This window comes from Sapajus apella, unplaced genomic scaffold, assembly GCF_009761245.1.
Source record: "Sapajus apella isolate SASKATOON/1434 unplaced genomic scaffold, GSC_monkey_1.0 scaffold83, whole genome shotgun sequence".
Classification (NCBI taxonomy): Eukaryota; Metazoa; Chordata; class Mammalia; order Primates; family Cebidae; genus Sapajus; species Sapajus apella.
In genome coordinates this window covers 7,009,450-7,035,134 of record NW_022437023.1, presented here as the reverse complement: position 1 = coordinate 7,035,134, position 25,685 = coordinate 7,009,450, and the positions used below count along the sequence as shown (strand labels likewise).

Sequence of the window (25,685 nt, the reverse complement as noted above, 5' to 3'; positions counted from 1 at the left end):
ATGAAGATACAGTCCCCAGCCTTCAAGGAACTCACATTCAAGTGAGTAAGATGGTTGGCAATCAAGGAAGCAAATATGAGTGCTGCGAAGAAAAGCCAGGCATAATAAGGGGATAAAGAGCTGGTGGGGGGATAGTGGTTTTAAAGAAATTGTCAAGGACAATCTTGCTGATAGAAGATGTGTGCATTTTCACATTTCATCATACTTGATTAAATTCCCAGAGCATTCCTTCTTTCCTTGATTTTGTGAGATATCCTGTCTGCGAAATGGCTCTGCAGGTGGCCGATCTCATTTGTTATGTGTAGATTGTGCCAGCTTCACTACCAGAAAGGAACACAGAGTCCCGGTCCTGAAATACCACTGCAGGTTTTTTTCTACTCACTACACTTACTAGCAGTGGTGTAATGGGCAAGCTGCTCCACCTCACTAAGATGTAAGTTCCTCATCTTTAAAATGGAGAAATATGCAGGCCAAGAGGAGTGCCCTGGGGGAGATGACAGTGAATTTCTGGGGAGAGGGAGGCTGATAAAGAACCCCCGTGCAATCAGCCAGAATCCAGAGGAGAGGCCAGAGAAAGGGGCCCAGAGGGCAGGTTGCATAGACTTAGTAAGAGTGGCTTCCCTGGGGGAGCCAAACACCGATTGTGGAGGGGCAGAGATGATAGTTACATATGCAGGCTTCCCATCTACACCGGCTCAACTACACCGTAGCCTGGCCTATATATGAAGGAATAGTGACACCTTTATATATAGAGGCCCAGTCCTTAGGAAGTAGCTTAATGTGGAGAAAAATAGCACCAAGGTTTATAGTCCAGGTGGCTCTCAGTAATTGCTTAACTATCGTGATATTGCACACATCTGGGACTCTTGAAAGTAATCATTTTCATCAATCAACAATAGACTTTTTCTTATCTCAGAAATAAAGTTCAAAGTCTTTAAGGGGCATTGCCCTGTCTACATTCCCAGCTTCTTCTTTTGCCCCATTTCCCGCCATTTCATGCGTGTGGTCCTGCTCCATAGAGCTCCATGTCCTTTCCTTTCCCTTCCGGCTTCCTTATCAGTCCTAACAGAATTGACCCTTCCTGGCTCTGCATTCCTAGCACTTTTGCTTGTGTTGCTTTTATGAATCCTTATCATATTACATCTTTATGTTCACTGAACTGTAATCTCCTTGAATGTGGAAATGAATTCATTCATCATAATAGGCCTCCTCTCTACTTTTTGTCTTACACCAGATACAAGCTACTCAGTAAATATTTGTGGATCTAATTTTTTTCACTAAGCGTCTGCCATAGAGCAGGCCCTGTAAAGAAAACAAGTAAGTTGACAACATGGCCCTTACAACGTGACAGGGAGATGGGAGGGTGGTGTGTAACAAACGCAGAGTGAAGAATGGCAGCAGCAACTTCCTTTAAGTCACTTTTGGAAGTGTTTTCACAGCACTGCTTTGTCCTCATCTTCATTATCATTTGTCACACTGCACTGAAGTCACCTGTTTACATGTATATATAGCCTCCCCCAACCCTCTATGAATTGAAGAGCATAGAATATGGCTGATTGATTTTTCAACCCCTGGTTCCTGGCCCTCGGCTAGAATTCAATATATGTTTTTGGAATGAATGGAACAGCTAGTTACTGAGAAATGTCACTTTTAGACACCCCTGATCTTCCACCAGAGCCTATCTCCTTTCATTTACTGATCCTGAAATGCTGCTAGGCTTTCTTCCATTTCCCTTTTCTCTTAGGGCTGATATCCTGGATATTGTAGTAATAGTCCTTGAGGTTCTCTTTTGAGGTCTGGAAGAGAAGCAAAACATTCAAGTGCCTGGACCCTTACTGTTAGGGTCAAACTTTAGATCTCTTTCAGATGCTTGAAATGTACTGGTTTAAAACCTGCTCTAAATCAATGGATTTCTCATTGTTATCATGAGTGAGGGACTGCCTTTTAAAATGCTAACAGAGAAAACTTAGCATGTCAGACAAAGGTACACCCCAGTGTGATGACTCATAATATGATGTGTCAGGTGAGAAATCTTTTTAGAAGTTACTGTTTCCCCATAAGCCCGATGCAGAAATCTAAGGTGGAGCTGGATGAGGGTTTTACAAGCAAGAGATGGAGGAAGGGGTTTCAGGAAAATCACAGTTGTGGAGAGGAAAGAATCTTGGTGCATCCCAGCAAGTCGACAGGCACCATCGATTCTGGATTATTTATGCAGCTTATGCAGTGTCAAATACTGCCCTGCTTATTTTTCCTTCAAACTGCCTGTATTTTTACTATTCTGTTCCCTGCAATTCTTTCCCCAAAGTGTTGGCAGGGAGCAAGAGAGAAAGGAGGGAAATATCTCAAATTGGCTTGAAAACATTTAGCTTCTTTGGCAGAGAGGAGAAGGGAAAGAATGGAGGATTAAAAACTCTTGACCGAAATGCAAGTTTGGAATTATTTGTTATTTTGATTATCCTTACTTTTCCGTTGATCTAAAAAGCAAAACAACCTGACAGGAAAGGGAAGCCTGGATAGGGAGAGAAGAACTGTGGACTCTGGTTGTAGGTTGGTCACAAGACCTGGGAACAAGCCCCTTCCCTTTTCTAGTGCCCAGTTTCCTTGTCTGCGTAGGAGCGAGGATGACAAATCCAGCCCACAGAACCGGTGTCCTCATACCCTGAGCCCGTGGCAGACATCTGCAGTGGCTTATGGTACTCTCTCCCACTGGGCTGGACTGGGCTTCAAAATGTTTCTCAGTGAGATTCCAAGAAGTCCCTACCAATGGATGGGAGGGAGTCAGCTCTCCAGATGCAACCTCCTGGTCATTCCTAACAACAAATTACGTGTTCATTATAAGTGACGTCGTATGCCCAATACTGCAAGAGGAGCTAATTAATGAATATCAAATATGAGCTAAATTTCTCTAGGTGTCATGTATTTGGGAGTGTGGATGAGGCTATATGAAAAGAAATCATCCAAATTTATCTGGCTCTTGCCACTGCCCAGACACTTCCATCCTCAGCCTCTTGTAGAACTCACTTCAGGTTCAGCCTGCATGCTCTTGCTCCACAGGGCTCAGACAGGGGTCTAAAGGGACTGGGAACAGACATTGCTCTCTTTTTTCTTGGAGAACTCAAGTGTTCTCACAGCTCTTCCATCATCTGGTGGTGATGGCAGTAGTAATAGCAAGAACTTACGTGAGGCCACCCTCCTATTTACCAGTAATGCAACCAGTAATGTTTGAATTTCAGTTTGAATTTCAGTAAGGTGCCTGTTATACAAAATGGTTAACAGGAATCTGAGAATTTGACTTGATGTCCCTAAAACTCCATTAGGAAACATGAAATGGTGGATGACTTGGGGTCTAGCCATTCCTTATAGCTGTGACCTGGAAAGCATGTTCTTAGTAGGACCCAGAAAGCTGGAGTTGTCTGTGGTTGACATTGCTGCCTCCCATGGGTCCGAGGGGTGTGTGTGTGTGTGTGTACGTGTGCACGCGCACATGCATAAAGGTCCCATTGTCTTTATCTCTAAGGAACTAACAGTTTTATTGCAGAATCAGAGTTAAGTACAGAGTACTGACAGGATCATGGAGGTCACATAAGGGATAGATTGGGATGAGCTCAAAATGCAGCCTTTAGGGAAGGGAGTGGCCTTGGAAGACGGTGAACTTCAGAATAGGCAGAAGGGAGAATGTAAGTCATCCCCACAGATGGTAAATAGCTCAAGCAAAGGCACAGGGATGGAAACGTTCAAGAACTATGATGAACCCAGCTTGATAGAAGCAAATGATGCTTGTTGGAGATCTCAACTGTGGACATTAAATTGCATTGGTTGGGTGGGGTGAGTTTGTGGGGAGCCCTAAAAGTCGGAGATGTTTGAATTTGGTGCAGAGACCATAAGGAATCATTTCTGGCAATCTGGGAAGATTAGTCTGGCAAGGATTTATAAGAGAAATTGGAGCGGGAGAAATGGAGAGATTAGTTTAAAAGGCTCTTATGTAATTCATCCCTGAAGGAGTTTTAAATTTAATTAGAAAATAAGGCAGAAGTGTGTATAGTACATATTATGGCACATGTATATCTTTTCTACGAAATCTTTAAAACATATTTTTTTACATTTTGAAGCGGTAATACATCCACATGACTCTCAGACCAGAAAAATATAAAGAGATAAACAGTAAAGAGTTTTGTTCCCACCTCAGTTCCTACCTGTCTCATTACCACCTGACACTCTACACACCTCCCATCACGCCTGACCACTTTCATTATTTCTCTGTGTGTACTTCCAGAGTTTCTTTATACAAACTCAAGAAAATATTAATGTATGCTCTTATCTTTCTTCATTTTTTAAAAAAAGATAGAATGCTACACATGCTTCTCTGGACTTCGGTTTTCTCACTTAAATATAGATATTGGTTTAAGATCCAGGCAGAACTAAAAGAAATTAAAAGAAAAAAATACAAAAGATAAATGAAACAAAAGGCTGGTTCTTTGAAAAGATAAATAAAATTGATAGGCCATTAGAAAGATTAACCAAGAAAGGAAGAGAGAAGATCCAAATAAGCTTAATTGAAACGAAATGGAGGATATTACAACCAACATGACGGAAATACAAAAGATCATTCAGGGGTACCATGAACACCTTTACATGTGTAAACTAGAAAACCTAGAGGAGATGGATAAATTCCTGGAAATATACAACTCTCCTAGCTTAAATCAGGAAGAATTAGAAATCCTGAACAGACCAATAACAAGCAGCAAAATTAAAATGGTAATTAAAAACTTACCCACACAACAAAGCCCAGGACCAGATGAGTTCACAGCTGAATTCTAACAAACATTCAAAGAAGAATTGATACCAATCCTGCTGACACCATTCCACAAGATACAGAAAGAGGGACTCCTCCCTATAAATAATTCTATAAAGCCAGCATCACCCTAATACCAAAACCAGGAAAGGACATAGCAAAAAAAGAAAACTACAGACCAATATCCCTGACGAATGTAGATTCAAAACTACTTAATGAAATACTAGCTAACTAAATCCAACAGCTTATCAAAAAGATAATCCGCCATGATCAAGTGGGTTTCATACCAGGGATGCAAAGGTGGTTTAACATATGCAAGCCAATAAATATGATAGACCATATAAACAGAATTGAAAACAAAAATCACATGATCATCTCAATAGACACAGAAAAGGCATTTAACAAAATCCAGCATCACTTTATGATTAAAATCCTTAGCAAAATCAGCATACAAGGGACATACCTCAATGTAGTAAAAAGCCTTCTATGACAAACTCACAGCTGATATTATACTGAATGAGGAAAAGTTGAAAGCACTTCCTCTGAGAACTGGAACAAGACAAAGATGCCCACTCTCATCACTTCTATTCAACATAGTACTGGAAGTCCTCGCTAGAGGAATCAGACTAGAGAAAGAAATAAAGGGCACCCAAATTGATAAAGAGGCAGTCAAACTATAGCCATTTGCTGATGATATGATTATATACCTAGAAAACCCTAAAAATGCCTCCAAAAAGTGCCTAGAACTGATAAATGAATTCAGTAAAGTTTCAGGATACACAATTAATGTATATAAATCAGTAGCTCTGCTATACACCAACAGCGACCAAGCCAAGAATTAAATCAAGAACTCAATTCCTTTTACAATGGCTGCAAAAAAGTAAGATAAAATACCTAGGAATATACCAAACCAAGGAGGTGAAGACCTCTGTAAGAAAAACTATGAAGCACTGCTAAAAGAAATCATAGATGACGCAAACAAATGGAAACACATCCCATGCTCATGGATGAGTAGAATCAATATTGTGAAAATGACCTTACTGCCAAAATCAATCTACAAATTCCATGCAATTCCCATCCAAATACCACCATCATTCTCACAGAACTAGAAAAAAAAAGTCCTAAAATTCATATGGAACTAAAAAAGAGCCCACATAGCCAAAGCAAGACTAAGCAAAAAGAACAAATCTGGACACATCACATTACCTGACTTCAAACTATACTATAAGGCCATAGTCATCAAAACAGCATGGTACTGTTATAAAAATAGGCACCTAGACCAATGAAATGGAATAGAGAACACAGAAATAAGCCCAAATACTTATAGTCAACTGATCTTCAACAAAGCAAACAAAAATATAAAGCGGGGAAAGGACACCCTATTCAACAAATGGTGCTGGGATAATTGGCAAGCCATGTGTAGGAGAATGAAACTGGATCCTCATCTCTCACTTTGTACAAAAACCAGCTCAAGATGGATCAAGGACTTAAATCTAAGACCTGAAACTATAAAAATTCTAGAGGACAACATCAGAAAAACCCTTCTAGATATTGGCTTAGGCGAAGACTTCATGACCAACAACCCAAAAGCAAATGCAACAAAAACAAAGATGAATAGGTGGGACTTAATTAAACTAAAGAACTTCTGCACAGCAACAGGAACAGTCAGCAGAGTAAACGGACCACCCACAGAATGGGAGAAAATCATCACAATCTATACATCTAATGAAGGACTAATATCCAGAATCTACAGGAACTCAAACAAATTATCAAGAAAAAAACAAACAATCCCATAAAAAAGTAGGCTAATGACTTGAATAGACATTCTCAAAAGAAGATATACAAATGGCCAATACACATATGAAAAAAAAATGCTCAACATCCCTAATTATCAGAGAAATGCAAATCAAAACCACAATACAATACCACCTTACTCCCTTAAGAATGACCATAATAAAAAAATTAAAAAGAAAAAAAGATGTTGGCATGGATGCAGTGAACAGGGAACACTTCTACACTGCTGGTGGGAATGTAAACTGGAACAACCACTACGGAAAACAGTGTGGGGATTCCTTAAAGAACTAAAAGCAGAAATACCATTTGATCAAGTAATCTTACTTCTAGGTATCTACCCAAAGGAAAATAAGTCATTATACAAAAAAGATACTTACACACATGCTCATAGCAACACAATTTGCAATTGCAAAAATATGGAACCAGCCCAAATGCCCATCAATCAATGAGTGAATAAAGATATTATGAGATATATATATATATAGTGAAATACTAAGCCATAAAAGGAAAGAATAATTAGTGGCATTCACATCAACCTGGATGGAATTGGAGACTATTATTCTAAATGAAATAACTCAGGAATGGACGACCAAACATCGTATTTCTCACTCATAAGTGGGAGCTAAGCTATGAGGATGCAAAGGCAAAGGAATAATACAGTGGACTTTAGGGACTTGGTAAGTGTCGGAGGGGGGTAACAGATAAAATACTACAAATTGGGGTCAATGTTTACTGCTCAGGTGATGGGTGCACTAAAATCTCGAAGATCACCACTAAAGAACTTACTCATGTAACCAAATGCCACCCGTTTCCCAAAAACCTATGGAAATAATTTAAAAAAAAAAATTCAAAAAAAGATCTTGGTGGTAGATATGTTAATTTACTTCAATGTAGTAACCATTTCACTATATATGTACATAAAATATAGAAATATATATGTATATTCCATGATATCATGTTGTAAACCTCAAATACACACAATAAAATTGACTTTAAAAACAGATCTTCAACATGTTTCCATATTGTTCTTCTTAGTCTCATAGTATTACATTATACAGAGAACCAGCCTCTTATCACTGGATGAACCCCTTATCTCTTTTTATGCTGTTATAAGTGGTGCTGCAACAAATAACTGTCCTTATATCATTTTGTATGTGCACATATATCTACAAAATAAATTTCCACACATAGGCTCACTACATCAAAATCTACATGCATTTGTAAGTTTTACAGAGATTACCAAATTGCCCTCTTTGGGGATTTTTCTGTACTAATTTACATGCCCACCAGCAACATCTGGGATTGCCTGATTCCCTGTAGCCTTGTCAACACAGGCGGTGCTCACTTGGGCAGTTTTGCTAATCTGTTAGGTGAAATCTTCGTGCAGCTCTAATTTGCTTTTTTCTTATTATGGGTGAGGTTGAGCACCTTTTCATATGTTTATGGGCCCAGTGAATTTCAAGCTCTTTAACTTAGGGGACTGCCTTCATAATTTCTGTATCCCTCCCAGAACTTTCCCAAATTCCTCACTACAGAGTAGGTTTTCAGTCAAGATTCGTAAATCTGGTTAATGTTCATATGAACAAGTTGGTAAATGACAGAATAAATGCTCATGTTATTGAATTATAAATCTTAAATCATATGTGATCCTTCCCTCAAGAAGCATAAAAATGTGATAAGCTCACAGTGCAGTTATAAAAGCAACATGTAGATGTTCAAAGATTACATGCAGTATTCTGAGTGAATAAATTGTTTGTGTTAGGCTGGAAAAGTGGAAAGTCGTACATGAAATACCTTATTCATTCTCAGAAAGGTGAGGGATTGGGAAAAGAAGAATCCCACACCTCTTCCATGGGTTCTTGATTATTTAAAGAGTGGTTTGGAGCTGGTATGGGTAAGTGGTTTTCATAGAATTAACTAGTAGATCAGGAGGAAAGACAAAATGAGGCCCTCATACTGAGTTCCTCAGGCTACTTCCAGCTTCATTTATTCTTAGAGTCCACCCAGAACCCAGCTCCTTCTGAGGGTGAAGGCTGTCATTGGCTGGAGTTAGAAGCTCGAGTTTCTTTGCTTCTCTGTTGTTTCTATGTGCTCTCACATAAAAATACCGTAAGCCACAAGCAAACCATGCTTGATTGTCTGTTATTTTATGAACTTTGTAGGAGTCCATTCTTCAGGAGCACACTTACCCACTGCTTTTTTTACACCATCTCCAGTAGCAGGGAAACCACTGCTAGCTAGGTGGAGCGTGAGGGCAACTGTAAGACCACAGCGGGAATCTCCATGGTGCACTGTTATCTGAAGTGACTTTTCTTTCTTTCTTAAATTAATTTTAAGTTCTGGGATACATATGCAGGATGTGCAGGTTTGTTACATAAATAAACATGTGCCATGATAGTTTGCTGCACCTATCAACCCATCACCTAGGTATTAAGTCCCACATGCGTTATCTATTTATACTGATGCTCTTCCTCCCCTCTCCCCCTCCATAGGCCCCAGTATATGTTGTTCCCCTCCCTGTGTCCATGTGTTCTTATTGTTCAGCTCCCACTTATAAGTGAGAACATGCGGTGTTTGGTTTTCTGTTCTTGTGTTAGTTTGCTAAGGATAATGGCTTCCAGTTCCATCCATGTCCCTGCAAAGGACATGATCTTGTTCCTTTTTATGGCTGCATAGTATTCCATGGTGTGCCTTTTCTAACAGCTGTGCTGAAGCTGAGCTGTGGCTACAAAAGGAAAGCCTACCTCGAAAGAAGTGTGAAACTCTCCAACTGCTCATGAAGGTGCCTCTCCCTGCTTAGAGAATGAGAGCTACCTCCGCAGTCACAGGAAGGCTCTTCAAGCTCACCTGAGCTCAGAATATAAAATTACATTAAGCCTGGGACTGAGTCAGGAGCGACAGCCCACACTTTTCTGCAGGTAGGCAGAAAAGGGGAAAGGCAAAGAAGAATGACAGGGTAGAATCTGAAATGTCAGGCTAGAATCCTGATTTCAGATGCTATATGACTAAAGACAATCCTAACAAATATTGTCAGGGACCTAGGAGAATAATGTTGAGTGAGGACTCTACTTGCTATTTCAAATATCCCTGTGGATGAAGATAAGCTGTTTAAAATAAGGATACTTGCAAACTTTCCATCACTGGATCTTTTCTGTTATTTTTGGTGCTTGCATGAGTGCATGTGTTTTAAAATGGCAGCTCAACAAGAAACAATTTTGACATATGTTCAGCATTTCACAGTCGATTTAATACATCTGTGTTCATTATGTCACTTCCTCCCCAGAACACCCATGTGAGGCAGGGAGGGTGGTTATTTCCATCTCCACCTACCACCCATTTTGTGGACAGGGAGAAACCAGGCTTAGAAAGGTTGAGTGACTTGCCCAAGGCCACACAATTCACAAAAAAGAGTCAAGACTTTGACTTAGGCCTTCCAAATTCCTAATTGAAGCTCCTTCCAACATTTGTTTCTTAACTCATTGCAAAATTAGTTTAAGTAAAGGAATTCTGGCATTGTGAAGTACAAGAGAAAGAACATTATGCTCACCTTCAGCAACAGGACCATCGTATAATTGTTTTTGTAATAATCTGAGGTCATAGCAATTGTCCTAAATCTGTACAGGGATAAAAGAGTAATCATATGTCTGGATGACTACCCTGGTGATTACGCCACAGGCAATAGGCCCACTGCAAGGCAGTTCAACTGCAAATTAGAGTTGGAACCACTGTATAAGTCTTGCCACTTATCCAGAGATAAGCTTGTTATGTCACAATTCGCAAATCACAGTGTTAAAACACACAGTTCTCACTGAGTATTTATGTAGCCTGCCACATACCTAGAATTCCTCTGAAAGAAGTGGAGAAGAAGCTTCAGACCACAGCTCCGTCACAGGAGAAGCTGGCAGTCTAGCCCATTTATTATGTTTTTGTGATCACTTAGTACCCCCATGGAAATATTTGAGTCTGGCATTCTGACACGAAATACAAGGTTTGTAAGAGGTCCTTCATTCATACAAGCAAAGAAGGAGGATTTACTGAGCACTTACTATGTGCTAGTTACCTTAGTTACTGCATACCCACAATTAAAGAGACTTCTTCACTAAGAAGAAAATTTGCTTTGAGAATAAATATGTTAACTCTCCAAATAGGCGTTACCTATGACTGAAGACAATCCTAACAAATATTGTGAAGGACCTAGGAAAATAATGTGAGTGGGGACTCTACTTGCTATTTCAAATAGCCCTGTGAATGAAGATTGGCTGTTTGATGAAGATACCCCAAATAGATATCTTCATGAATTGTTTTCCCTATTTTGGCAGTTAGTCACATACCATGACTTACATATAACCCAAGATTTTAAATGTTTCAAACTCTTAAAAATAACTGTCTCTTGAAACATTTCCTTGTCAGAGATCCTCTCCCAGTTGTTACCTATTCTCAGATATTAATTTTTCTGCACAGCCACATAGAAATAACAGGAAGCCTCTGAGGAAGTGCACATCTATTTTATTTTCAGGGATTGGATTTTCCAGAGACCAAATAAAGAACAGAAGCAGGTGGTATTGTCATGGTTAGAATCATGGCTCCATATCAAAACTCAAATGAATTTTTACAAAGAAAATTATTCATTGAAAAAGATGTCCTGAATTTTTTACCACACTCATGTTACCAAATTAATCAGTGAAGCTCCTCAAAAGAGGGAAAATAAAGCTAGAAGTCAAGCTAGAGACAAGTATATCTAGTGTTCTAAGCCTGCCTTCTATTTCATTTGTGACCCGTATTAGAATCATTTATCCTGTAGTGGTAGGAAATGAAGTTTTTCGGATAATGAACCTTGCAAAAAAAAAAAAAAAAAAAAAAACCCTCAAAACCCCAAAGCTTATTGCTTTCTTTTTCATTCTAGCCAAGTTTGATAGATACCATTATACCATTCCAAAAATTGACTGCATACTGCTCTGTCAGGGTGAACAAACAGAGCAGTGTTAAATATTATACAACATTTAGTCTCTTTCTAATGACATTGGGCCCTGCTTCCTAAATCTGATATCCACAGAAGATAAGCAGCAGGGGATCTAGAGGACTCAAAGCCACTGGATAAGTATGAAGCAAGTCTCCCTAGATCATCCATTAGGAAATCCTGTAGGGAAAAAGTGTAAACCTCAGTGCTATTAAAAGGTTTTGTCATCGTCAGGTGGGATAATCCTTACCTGTTCCTCCTTTGGAGGGCAGATAGAACATGGTGATTGGAGATGCATGAAACGTGATTAATGTCTCTTTGTAATCAGGGCTTGCAACATCCTGATTGCTCCTATCTGATTTAAAAAAAAAAAACAAATAATAAAAGGTTTTGTCATACATGTTCAGAAAAGTTAGGAAAATCCTATTTTTTTTTACCTAAATTGATTTTGTAATATCCATTTTACTTTTTGTGAATACCTAGAATGTAGAATTCTTTTAAGCTCAGCAAGTGATTGGAAAATGTATAAGTTTTTTTTTTTTTTTTTTTTTCTGGGTGGAGTGGGTTGTGCCTGTAATGCCAGCACTTTGGGAGGCCAAGGTGGGTGGATCACCTGAGGTCAGGAGTTTGAGACCAGCCTGACCAACCTGGAGAAACCCCATCTCTACTAGAAATACAAAATTAGCCAGGCGTGGTGGCACATGCCTGTAATCCCAGCTACTCAGGAGGCTGAGGCAGGAGAATCGCTTGAACCTGTGAGGCGGAGGTTGCAGTGAGCCGAGATCACACCATTGCACTGCAGCCTGGGCAACAAGAGCAAAACTCCTTTTCAAAAAAAAAAAGAAGAAAGAAAGAAAATGTACAACATTTTTGTTATTGGAGAATCTGGTGACATTAACACTGTAGGCGCATCAAAAAGAAAGGAGTGTGATGATGTATCAGAGAGAGTGTGTAAACCCCACTGGACTACTTGGCCAGGGTTCATCCGTAAAAGCACAAAACCTAGAGTATTTTATTTTTCTGCAAGGTCAAGAAAGCTCAGGAAGCTCCTTTAGAAAAACAAAACAAAACTAGAGTATCACATTAGAATATGTTTTTATGTTTGTGGGAAGGGGGAAAGAGGAGGGGTGTTGTTATTGTTGGTTTTGGTTTTGGTTTTGACTTTTCATTCTGCAGAAGCCCCACAAATCTGCTTGATTTCCTACAGCAGCTGGCACCGGCCGTAGATTTTATTTACAGCATGTGGCTATGCTTAGTTCCCCAATAATACAAAAGGCAAAAGTCTCAACAATTTATCTTTTGGAGTCATTCATTATTCGCCAGTTTAAGGGTAACAATTTTTGAATTGTGTTCTCACCCCGGGACATGGAAGTGTCTGGGTAGAGGAGAAGAAAAGAAAAACAGAGCTAGCATTTCAGCAGAAGAAGAGCCTGGCATGAAAACTGAGGAGGAACAGACAGAAGGGAATTGGGCTCGGTTGTTAGTATCAGAAAAGATAAGGTGGTGGTGGCTGAGCTTGGAAGAACAGTTTCAGTGAGGTGCTGAGGATAGAAACCAGACTGTAGGGATAAAGGTGAAGAGCAGTTGAGGATACGGAGCCAGGGAACACTGACAGCTCTTCCAGGAGTTTACCTGTGAAGGGAAAGATGCAATTTAGTAAAGGAATGGAAGGGAGGGCTCCTGGGAAGGATTTTAGGCTGCTTCTTGCATGAGAACATGGTGCTCTTAGATTCTCAGTGCCACAGATACTTCAGGCTGCAGTTGGAATTCTTTGGTGTATCAGTAAAACCAACGGTTTCATTTAAAAATGGAAGAAGCAGAGAGAGATGTAATTACAATTTACTCCACTCCAGATGGCTTCCTTGATTTTTGTTCTTTAGAAGGTCATGCTATATCCTCTCTATCTAGATGCTCAGCAAGCAGCTCTGTCAAGACCAAGTTATATATGCAAAAAGAACTCCCCTTTCCTAGAGCTAAGGTAGTTCCACTGGAAAGAGTACAAGAGCTTGAGTTACTTAGACCTTTTCTACCTTGAGCCAGTCCTCAGATGTGCTGGCAGAGGATTTTAATACTCTCTCTCCACCTCATGATGACATTGAGGATAAGGACTCCGAGACCCTTTAGGTACACAGCCTGCAGCCATCCTGGGTTCGCATTTGCTGAAGATATGTGGCCTCATGAATGGGGGACCTATAAAATGACCACAGGTAAATAAAATCCAAGACATAGAGTGTCCAGCTGTGGCTGGGTGACCAGTGTCCTTGCCAAGAAAGAGTAGAGAAAATCCATATAAGCAGCTGGCCCAGGGCAGAGGGAATGCTCAATCTCATGGCCAGACAGAAGGCAGTGAGAAGGCTGGGTGTGGGCCTGCAGGCAGAGGCATCATGGAAAGAAAGGTCAAAGAGTCAGAGAGGAGGAAGCACAAGACACACAGGAAATGCAGCCACACTGCATTCAGCAGAACCTGCTTTGGGAAGAGGTGGGTTCACGTGCTAGAAGGGCTGCCTTAGGAAGGAACCATGGAGACTATAAAAGATACCAAGGGAAAAGAAGAGCAGGAGAGAAGGAAATGAAAACCCAGCGGAGAGGTGTCACGTTTCTTTTGGCATTTAAAACACTTCCAGATTGCATCCTTAAATATTGCTGGACCAAGGATTACAAACTTCTGGCAAACTCAAGGCCTTAGCTTTGGCATCCCCAGCCTTGTAATATCAAATCACAGCTCAATGTTAAGTTTTATTATTCAACGCGAATGAAAAGGTCAAAGGGAAAAACAGCTCTGCAGTGTTCCATTAAAGGAAAAATCTGATCATCTCAAAGCAATATGATCTTAAGGGAGCCCACGTTATAAAAGGCAGTGGCTGGAGGAATACGGATAGTGAGTGCTTGCTACTCCTTTGGAGAGCATTTGCATGCTGGGAGGGGTGTTCACGCTCACATTTCGCGAGAGTATCAGAAGGCCAGTCCTGCTCAGCGGTCTTTTTCTGACTTGACAGAGTTAACACTTCTCTCCAAATCTTTGATTTATGGGGAATAGAGGAAACAGCTGACAGTAGATGATTACCCATTTAGGTGAAACATATTACTCCTCTTTCCTGCCCTAAAATATGTTGTTTTCTAAACCTGATCCTTTGTCTAAGCAACATTCTCCACATCATCCAGGGAGTGAGCTTCACGGGCATCATTTTTAGATAATCTTAAGGACAGTCAACTGCCAGATTTCATTTTGGAGTGCTCAGAGATAAGTTCATTAAGATACACTAGATATTCTGCTATGACCTGTCCAAAATTCTCCTACAGAGAAGTCTGTGACCTCCTGTGTCACAGGCAGGAGGTGCAAGGCAGGCATTAAAGTTGCACTTAGTCACATTGTTATGGCTCAGCCACCTGTCAGCCTGACCTGCTGTTACCGCATTGGTTTTCTTCGCCGTATACAATTGCTCCTAAACCTCTGAACTTTGAACTTTAAATCCTGAAGTTCCCTACTCTACCTCCTTACCTGCTCCTCACTGTGCCCTGATATTCAAAATCTCAACCCTTCCCTATTCTCTGCTCTATAATCCACTTTGGCCCTCCCTCCCACCCGTCTGTGATGGAAGAACACACTGTACGATCTTGATCCTTTTAAATTTATGAAGGCTCATTTTATGGTCAAACACATGATTTATCCTAGAGAATGTTTTTATGTGTGCTTGCAAAAAATCTGTATTCTCCTGTTGCTGGATATAGTGTTCTATACTGTCTGTTAGGTCTAGTTGGCATATAGTGTTGTTCAGTTCCTCTGTTTCCTTATTGATCTTTTCCCTAGTTCTATCCATTGTTGAATATGGAGTTGAAATCTCCAAATACTATTGTTGAATCATCTATTCCTCTCTTCGATTCTGTTAGTTTCCTTTATCTTTCTTGGAGCTCTGTTGTTAGCTGTTAGTATGTAACTTCTGTGTCTTCCTGATGGATTGATTGATCCCTTTATCTTCATGAAATGTCCCTCTTGATCAGGAAAAATAACTAATGGGTGCTAAGCTTAATACCTGGGTGATAAAATAATCTGTACAACGAACCCCCATGACATAAGCTTACCTATATAACAAACCTGCACATGTGCCCCTGAACTTAAAATAAAAGTTTTTAAAAGTTCCTCTCCATCTCTAGTAACATTTTCTGTTGTTTGAAAGTCTACTTTGTCTAATAGCATAGCCTGTTTAGCTTTCTTATGATTATTGTTTGCATGATGTATCTTTTACTTTTGACTAATTTGATGTTTGAAGGTAAACTATATCTTTTGTAGCATATAGTTAAATCTTGGTTTTTTAAAATCCCATATGACAATCTCTGACTTTTGATTGGATTTTTAATCTATTTGCATTAATGATAGTGTTGACATAGTTGTATTCATTTCTGCCATTTTACTTTTTGCTTTCTGCGTATCATGTCCTTTTTATTTGTCTTCCTCCTTTAATGCTTTATTTTGCATTATGTGAATATTTTCTAATGTAGCATTTTAATCCCTCTAATGATTTTTTATTGTTCATTTTGGAGTTATTTTCCTAGTGGTTGCTTAGGGCTTAAAATTTACATCTCCACTCCATCAGAATCTACTTCATATTTATACTAATTAATTCCAGTGAGATAGGTTAATCCTATGTATCTCTATTCATGCTTCCCTTTTTTATGCTATTATTGTTCTATGTGTGTGTTTAGATATATACCTTTATATGTTACAACCCTAACATTATATTGCTATAATGATTCCTTTATGTAATTTATGGCTGTTAAGCTGAGAGAAAAAAGGAGAATTATTATATATTTATCGAGTTTGCTATATTTCCTCTTTGCTGTTCCTGGTTCTCTTCACTTCTTCCTGTGGATTCAAGTTATTGTCTGGTGTCATTTCATTCCTCCAGGACACCTTTGTCCCCACTGCTTCCTTTGTGCTGTTACTATCAACTGCATTACACTTCTATATGTTAGAGTTTCCACAATAAAATTATATACATATTGTTTGATACAACTGCTTTTTAGATCAGTTTTTAAAAGAAATATGCAATTATACTGTCCTTTATAATTACCTATGCAGTTACTTTTACTGGTGTTCTTTGTTTTTTCATGTGGAATTGAATTAACCTCTAGAGTCACTTGCACTTAGACTGAAGAAATTCCTTTCGTATTTCTTGTAAGGCAGATCTGTTAGCACTGAATTCTCTCCATTTTTATCTAAGAATGTCTTTCTTTCACCTTAATTTTTGAAAAATAGTTTTACTGAATACAAGAGTCTTGGTTGACAGCTTCTTTTCATCAGTATTTTTAGCATGTCATTCCATTGGCTTCTGGCCTTCATCATTTCTTAAAAGAAGTCAGCTTTTAATCTTATTGTCCATGATAAGTTAGTTTTCTCTTGCTGCTTTAAAGATTTTCTCTTTGTCTTTAGCTTTCAACCTTTTAACTATGATGTAGTTAGGTCTGGCTCTCTGTATTGATCCTACTTAGAATTTATTAAGCTTCTTGGATGTAAACCTAGTGTTTTCATCAAATTTGGGGTGTTTTCACATTATTTCTTTAAACATTTTTTTCTGCTTTTTCTGTCTCTCTTCACCCCTCCTACTTGTACTCTCATTACTTGTATGCTGGTGTCCTCAGTGGTGTCCCACATTTCACTGAGGCTCTATTCATTTTGTTTGCTTTATTCTTTTTTTTCTTTGTTCTTCAGAGTGTATAATCTCTAATGATCTATCTTTAGATTCACTAATTCTTTCTTCTGTCAGTTCAAATCCCCTATTGAGCCGTAGTGAATCTTTCATTTTGGTTATTGCACTTTTCAACTTCAGAATTTCAATTTGGTTTTTAAAAATAATTTCTGTCTCTTTATTGATAGTCTCTATTTGATGAGGCATTGCATTATAGCATCCTTTTCTTATTTATTTATTTATTTTTTTTTTAAATTTTCAACAAGTCCTCAGAGCCAAACCTTTGCTTCTTTAAGTATTGCTCCCATGTTCCCTTGAATGTATGTATAATGACTGGTTTGAAGTCTGTCTGCTAAGCTGACATGCATGTCATTTCATAGGCAGTTTCTATTGCCTGCTGTACTCTTGTGTATGGGTAGGGCTTTCTTTGCATTTATCATAATTCTTTATTGAAAGTTGGACATTTTAGATAATATAGCAACTCTAGATATTGATCCCCTTCTGCCTTCTCTGGGGCTTGTTGTTACTTATTTGTCTAGTGACTTGGATGGACTATCTCAGTGAAGTCTAATTTCCCTTAATGTGCAGCTTATGATTTTGCTCCTCAGAGGGCGTAGCCTTGGGCTTGTGCACAGTTACCCTAGAATGACAACGGTTTTAGTAGGGCTGTCTCTCTCTGACTGTTTTTTTTTTTTTTTCCCCTCCTGATCTCTCTGCTAAGCTGACTGCCTTTGTTGATATCATGTGTAAATATTAGCCTTCACTAATTGACAGCTGACGGTTTTATTGTTTTCAGCAGTGCCTGGGCATAAATTTCCTCACAGTTTCATGCAATTAAATTCATCTCTTTTGCAGGGGTGGTCTTTGAGGCCATTCTTTGAGATCTGTTTCAAACCCCGGAGGGTCTCATTAACTCTTTCCCTGGCTCTCTCTGTTAAGCATCTAGCTGATCTTTGCTAAACTTAAACTGGTTTAGCTTGTTGCTCTCATGAAACTACTAGTTAGTGTCCTTTTCATGCCTACCACCAGAATCTCCATTGTTTTCAACAGAATCTTTAGGGTTGAACTTCCCCATGGTCTCTGTTGCAAGTGCCCTCAGTTACTTGGGGAAAGCTATAAAGTTCTCTGTTGTTATGCCTGCCTTGTCCTGTGGGACAAACCTCTGAGCCACTGCTCTGGAACTGGCAGTGGAGACAGTGGTCTGCTTCTCTGGAAACAACACCCCTGCTTTATGAGTGAGGTGCTGGTAAGGGGTAAGTAGCCTTTTTGCCTTCTCAGCTTACCTCTCCTGGCCTGAAGCCATCACTTTATGAGCAGGCAAAGGCAATCAGGACCTGGTATTCTTGGCCTGCTTCACCTGGAAAGGAACTTCTACCTTATAAGAGGGGCCTGGGTGGAGGAAGAAAGCCCCAGATCTCTCATTTGCTCTTGCCTGGCCTAGAGCTTATACAATACACATGAGAAGTGTGGGTGGCCTGCTTTTCCCAGGTAGATAGCACAACCCTAGACTAGGAGCTAGAGGGAGTGGAAGCTTCATGTTCTAATTTACGCTGATCCAGAGTAGAACTTCCATCATGCAGAGGTGAGGGATGGGGAAGGAGCAAGTCATGGCTCAAATGCCAGTGGACTCTTACTGTTCTTACTGAGATTTAGTAGATTTCCTTGAATGAATATTTCTCCATTTGCTGTGTGCCTTTAGACAATTTTCAGAGATTTCAAATGGTTTTTGTTGTTGGTCTTTGTTTTAATAAATTTGACTGACTATTGTTTCACTGGTGATGAGGTCCTCTGAGCTACACCACCATTTTGGAAATACCTACTGCTTTATCTCTGATTCTTGAAACTCAGAAACCATTGTTTTGTGTTCCTCCAGAAAGTCCAAAAGAATTCTGGCAGCTGGTGTTTGCAGGAAAGAAGAAGGAGAGATGGAGGGAGGAAGGGGGAAGATAAAGCTTTATCAGAACAACTTTCTACACAGCCATATTTATGTATTCAGCAAACCTGATTGAACACTACACGCATGAGACTGTCCTTAGTCCTGGAGTGCAATGTCTTGAGCTGAAGAGAGCTCACAGAGATGTCGGAGACATTGGCAGAAGTAAAGAAGCACTTGCCATGTAATATGGAAGGGATGATGGGGGCAAGAGCCAAGTACTATGCCTGGAATGGAGGGAGTGACATTCTGCCAGGAGGAATTAGAGTGGGCTTCAGGCGCAGCAGTATGTTAGCTGCCTATTGAAATAAATTCATCAAACAGAAATGAGGGAGAAGAGGATCTGAGGAATAGGAAATAGTATGGTCAAAAAGAACAGAGGCCTCAAAAATCATGATATGTCTGAACTGTTTAGAGGATGCCAAGTAGTTGAATGTAGTTAGAACACAATGTATCCTTTATGGTGGGGAGTGGCAGAAGAAAAATCTTCAGGTGGGCCCCAGTTGTTAAATACACAAGATTTGGACATGATGCCATAAACACTGGGGAACCTCTGAAAGTGTTTAATCATCAGAGGGAAATTTCAGATTTATTTTGGAAGGATATTTCTGACATACATCGGAAGACGGTTAAAGTCAGGGAGACAAATTAGGAAGGTATTGCAGTAGTTTAGGCATGAGATGATTAAGAGTTTGAACCAAGGCAGTGGTGTGGGAGATAAAGAAGAGAAGGGCAGGAGAGGTCCAGTTGAGAGGAAATCAAAACGTTTCTGTGACCAATTAAATGCCAGTGAAGAGGAAGGAGGAGTCCAGGATGATTCAGAAGTTTTGCCTTTGACAACTGTTTTCAGTTACCTGCTGTTGTCTCTTGACGATAATGTAATTACTTTGATTTCTTTTTTTTAAATATATATATATATATTTTTAATTGCATTTTAGATTCTGGTGTACATGTAAAGAACATGCAGGATTGTTGCATAGGCATATACATGGCAATGTGGTTTGCTGCCTCCATCCCCATCACCTACATCTGGCATTTCTCCCCATGTTATCCCTCCTCAACTCCCCACCCACCACTGCCCTCCCCTAGTGCCCCCACCACAGATCTCAGTGTGTGATGCTTCCCTCCCTGTTTCCATGTGTTCTCATTGTTCAACACCCACCTATGAGTGAGAACATGCAGTGCTTGATTCTCTGTCCCTGTGTGAGTTTGCTGAGTATGATGGTTTCCAGGTTCATCCATGTCCCTACAAAGGGCACGAATTCATCATTTTTATGGCTGCATAGTATTCCTTGGTGTATATGTGCCACATTTTCCCTGTCCAGTCTATCATCGATGGGCATTTGGGTTGGCTCCTGGTCTTTGCTATCGTAAACAGTGCTGCAATAAACATTCGTGTGCATGTGTCCTTATAATATAACGATTTGTAATCCTTTGGATATATACCCAGTAATGGGATTGCTGGGTCAAATGGAATTTCTATTTCTAGGTCCTTGAGGAATTGCCACATTGTCTTCCACAATGGTTGAACTAATTTATACTCCCACCAATAGTGTAAAAGTGTTCCTATTTCTCCACATCCTCTCCAGCATCTGTTGTCTCCAGATTTTTTAATGATCACCATTCTAACTGGCATGAGATGGTATCTCAGTGTAGTTTTGATTTGCATTTCTCTAATGACCAGTGATGATGAGCATTTTTTCATATGTTTCTTGGCCTCATATATGTCTTCTTTTGAAAAGTGTTCATGTCCTTTGCCCACTTTTGAATGGATTTGTTTGTTTTTTCTTGTAAATCTGTTTTAGTTCTTTGTAGATTTTGGATATAAGTCCTTTGTCAGATGGGTAGATTGCAAAATTTTTTTCCCATTCTGTTGGTTGCCGATTCACTCTAATGATTGTTTCTATTGCTGTGCAGAGCTCTGGAGTTGAATTAGATCCCATTTGTCTATTTTGGCTTTTGTTGTCAATGCTTTTGGTGTTTTAGTCATGAAGGTCTTGCCTATGCCTATGTCCTGAGTGGTTTTGTCTAGGTTTTCTTCTAAGGTTTCTATGTTGTTAGTTCTTATGTTTAAATCTTTAATCCATCTGGAGTTAATTTTAGTGTAAGGTGTCAGGAAGGGGTCCAGTTTCTGCTTTCTGCACATGGCTAGCCAGTTTTCCCAACACCATTTATTAAACAGGGAATCCTTTCCCCATTGCTTGTTTTTGTCAGGTTTGTCAAAGATCAGATAGTTGTAGATGTGTGGCATTGCCTCCGAGGCCTCTGTTCTGTTCCATTAGCCTATATCTCTGTTTTGGTACCAGTACCATGCTGTTTTGATTACTGTAGCCTTGTAGTATAGTTTGAAGTCAGGTGGCGTGATGCCTCCAGCATTGTTCTTTTTGCTTAGAATTGACTTGGCTATGTGGGCTCTCTTTTGGTTCCATATGAAGTTGAAGGTGGTTTTTTCCAGTTCTGTGAAGAAGGTCATTGGTAGCTTGATGGGGATAGCATTGACTGTATAAATTACTTTGGGCAGTATGGCCATTTTTATGATATTGATTCCTCCTAACCATGAGCATGGAATGTTTCTCCATTTGTTTGTGTCCTCTCTTATTTTGTTGAGCAGTGGTTTGTAGTTCTTTTTGAAGAGGTCCTTTATATCCTTTGTTAGTTGTATTCCTCAGTATTTTATTCTCTTTGTAGCGATTGTGAATGGCCGTTCATTCTTGATTTGGCTCTCTTTAAGTCTGTTATTGGTGTATAGGAATGCTTGTGATTTTTTCACATTGATTTTGTATCCTGAGACTTTGCTGAAGTTGCTTATTGGTTTCAGGAGATTTTGGGCTGAGACAATAGCGTCTTCTAAATATACAATCATGTCATCTGCAAATAGCAACAATTTGACTTCCTCTTTTTCTAATTGAATATCCTTTATTTCTTTTTCTTGCCTGATTGCTCTAGCTAGAAATTCCAATACTATATTGAATAGGATTGGTAGTGAGAGACGGCATCCTTGTCTGGTGCCAGATTTCAAAGGGAATCCTTCCAGTTTTTGCCCATTCAGTGTATTGGCTGTTGGTTTGTCATAAATAACTTTTATTATTTTGCGATACATTTCGTCGATACCTAGTTTATTGAGAGTTTTTAGCATAAAGGGATATTGAATTTTGTCAAAGGCCTTCTCAGCATCTATTGAGATAATCATGTGGTTTTTGTCTTTGATTCTGTTTATGTGGTGAATTATATTTATAGACTTGCGTATGTTGAACCAGCCTTGCATCCCCGGGTTGAAGCCTACTTGATCATGGTGGGTAAGCTTTTTGATGTGCTTTTGCAATTGGCTTGTCAGTATTTTATTGAAGATTTTTGCATCTATGTTCATCATGGATACTGGCCTGAAGTTTCGTTTTCTTGTTGAGTCTCTGCCAGGTTTTGGTATCAGGATGCTATTAGTCTCATTAAATGATTTGGGAAGGATTCCCTCTTTTTGGATTGTTTGGAATAGTTTCAGAAAGAATAGTACCAGCTCCTCTTTGTATGTCTGGTAGAATTCGGCTGTGAACCCATCTGGACCTGGGGTTTTTTTGGTTAGTAGGCTATTTATTGCTGCCTCAACTTCAACCCTTGTTATTGGTCTATTCAGGGTTAATACTTCTTCCTGGTTTAGGTGTAGGTGGGTGCAAGTGTCCAGGAATTCATCCATTTCTTCCAGGTTTACTGTTTATGTGCATAGAGTTGTTTGTAGTAATCTCTGATGGTAGTTTGTATTTCTGTGGAATCTGTGGTGATATCCCCTTTATCGTTTTTTATTGCATCTATTAGATTCTTCTCCCTTTTCTTTTTTATTAATCCGGCTGGTGGTCTGTCTATTTTGTTGATCTTTTCAAAAAACCAGCACCTGGATTTACTGAATTTTTTGAAGTTTTTTTTGTGTCTCTATCTCCTTCAGTTCTTCTCTGATCTTAGTAATTTCTTGTCTTCTGCTAGCTTTTGAGTTTTTTGATCTTGCTTATGTAGCTCTTTCAATTTTGATGACAGAGTGGCAATTTTAGATCTTTCCTTGCTTCTCATGTGGGCATTTATTGCTATAAATTTTTCTTTAATCACTGCTTTAAATGTGTCCCAGAGATTCTGGTACATTGTGTCTTCATTCTCGTTGGTTTTGAAGAACATCTTTATTTCTGCCTTCATTTCATTGTTTATCCAGTCAACATTCAAGAGCTAGTTGCTTAGTTTCCATGAAGTTGTGCAGTTCTGAGTTATTTTCTGAATTCTGAGTTCTAATTTGATTGCACTGTGGTCTGAGAGACTGTTATGATTTCCATTCTTTTGCATTTGCTGAGAAGCGATTTACTTCCAATTATGTGGTCAGTTTTAGAGTAGGTATGATGTGGTGCAGAGAAGAATGTGTATTCTGTGGATTTGGGGTGGAGAGTTCTGTAAATGTCTATTAGGTTTGCTTGGTCCAGGTCTGAGTTCAAGCCCTGAATATCCTTGTTAGTTTTCTGTCTCATCGATCTGTCTAATATTGACAGTGGAGTGTTAAAGTCTCCCACTGTTACTGTGTGGGAGTCTATGTCACTTTGTAGGTCATTAAGAATTTGCTTTATGTATCTGGGTGCTCCTGTATTGGGCATGTATATATTTGGGATATATTAACTCTTCTTGTTGCATTGATCCTTTTACCATTGTGTAATGCCCTTCTTTGTCTCTTTTGATCTTTGTTGGCTTAAAGTCTATTTTATCAGAGACTAGGATTGCAACTCCTGCTTTTTTGTGCTCTCCATTTGCTTGGTAAATCTGCCTCCATCGCTTTATTTTGAGCCTATATGTATCCTTGCATGTGAGATGGGTTTCCTTGATACAGCACACTGATAGGTTTTGACTTTTTATCCAATTTGCCAGTCTGTGTCTTTTGATTGGGGCATTTAGCCCATTTACATTTAAAGTTAATATTGTTATGTGTGAATTTGATCCTGTTATTTTGATGCCAGCTGGTTCTTTTGCCCATTAGTTGATGCAGTTTCTTCATTGTGTTGACACTCTTTCCCATTTGGTACATTTTTGGAGTGGCTGTTCCTTTCTATGTTTAGTGCTTCTTTCAGGAGCTCTTGTTCCTTTCTATGTTTAGTGTTTCTTTCAGGAGCTCTTGTAAATCAGGTCTGGTGGTGATGAAATCTCTGAGCAATTGCTTGTTCATAAAGGATTTTGTTTCTCCTTCAGTCATGAAGCTTAGTTTGGCTGGATACAAAATTCTAGGTTAAAAGTTCTTTTCTTTAAGGTTGTTGAATATTGGCCCCCACTCTCTTCTGGCTGTAGGGTTTCTGCTGAGAGATCTACTGTGAGTCTGATGGGCCTCCCTTTGTGGGTAACCCAACCTTTCTCTCTGGCTGCCCTTAGCATTTTTTCCTTCATTTCAACCCTGGTGAATCTGACGATTATGTGCCTTGGGGTTGCTCTTCTTGCAGAATATCTTTGTGGTGTTCTCTGTATTTCCTGGACTTGAATGTTGGCCTGCCTTGCTAGGTTGGGGAAGTTTTCCTGGATAATATCCTGAAGAGTGTTTTCCAGCTTGGATTCATTCTCTCCATCACAGCCAGGTACTCCTATCAAACGTAGATTAGGTCTTTTCCCATAATCCCATATTTCTTGGAGGCTTTGTTCATTTCTTTTTACTCTTTTTTCTCCAATCTTGCCTTCTCATTTTATTTCATTGAGTTGATCTTCAATCTCTGATATCCTTTCTTCTGCTTGGTCGATTTGGCTATTGAAACTTATGTATGTTTCACAAAGTTCTCATGTTGTGTTTTTCAGCTCCATCGATTCATTTATATTCCTCTCTAAGCTGTTTATTCTCATTAACATTTCGTCAACCCTTTTTTCAACGTTCTTAGTTTCTTTGCATTGGGTTAGTACATGATCTTTTAGCTCAGAGAAGTTTGTTATTACCCACCTCCTGAAGCCTGTTTCTGTCAATTCATCAGACTCGTTCTCCATCCAGACTTGTTCCATTGCTGGTGAGGAGTTGTGATCCCTTGGAGAAGGAGAGGCATTTTGGTTTCAGGTATTTTCATCCTTTTTGCGCTGGTTTCTTCCCATCTTTATGGATTTATCTACATGTGGTCTTTGTGGTTGGTGACTTTCAGATGGGGTCTCTGAGTGGATGTCCTTTTTGTTGCTGATGAAGTTACTTCTTTCTATTTCTTAGTTTTCCTTCAAACAGTCAGGCCCCCGCTGTTGTAGGACTACTGAGGTCCACTCCAGACCCTGCTTGCCTGGGGATCACCTGCAGCAGCTGCAGACCAGTAAGGGTTGCTGCCAGTTTCTTCTTCTGTTGTCTTTGTCCCAGAAGGATACCCACCAGATGTCAGCCTGACCTCTCCTTTATGGGGTGCCTCTTTGGTTATACGGGGATCAGGGTGCTGCTTGAGGAGACAGTCTGTCCCTTATAGGAGCTCAGGTGCTGAGCTGTGAGTGCCATTGTTCTGTTCAGAGCTGCCGGGCAGGTATGTTTAAGTCTGCTGCAGTGGAACTCGTAAC

At 39.6% G+C, this 25,685-nt stretch overlaps 1 protein-coding gene and 1 non-coding gene across 6 annotated transcripts in view; both read left to right on the top strand.

The window, feature by feature from the left end:
• Positions 1 to 25,685, top strand: part of KIF6 (kinesin family member 6) — a 390,985-nt gene that overhangs the window by 237,176 nt on the left and 128,124 nt on the right. The gene's annotated exons all lie outside the window — the stretch shown is intronic.
• LOC116533753 lies at positions 11,771 to 11,903 on the top strand. The gene has a single exon (XR_004261432.1). It is a non-coding gene; the product is annotated as a U8 small nucleolar RNA (small nucleolar RNA).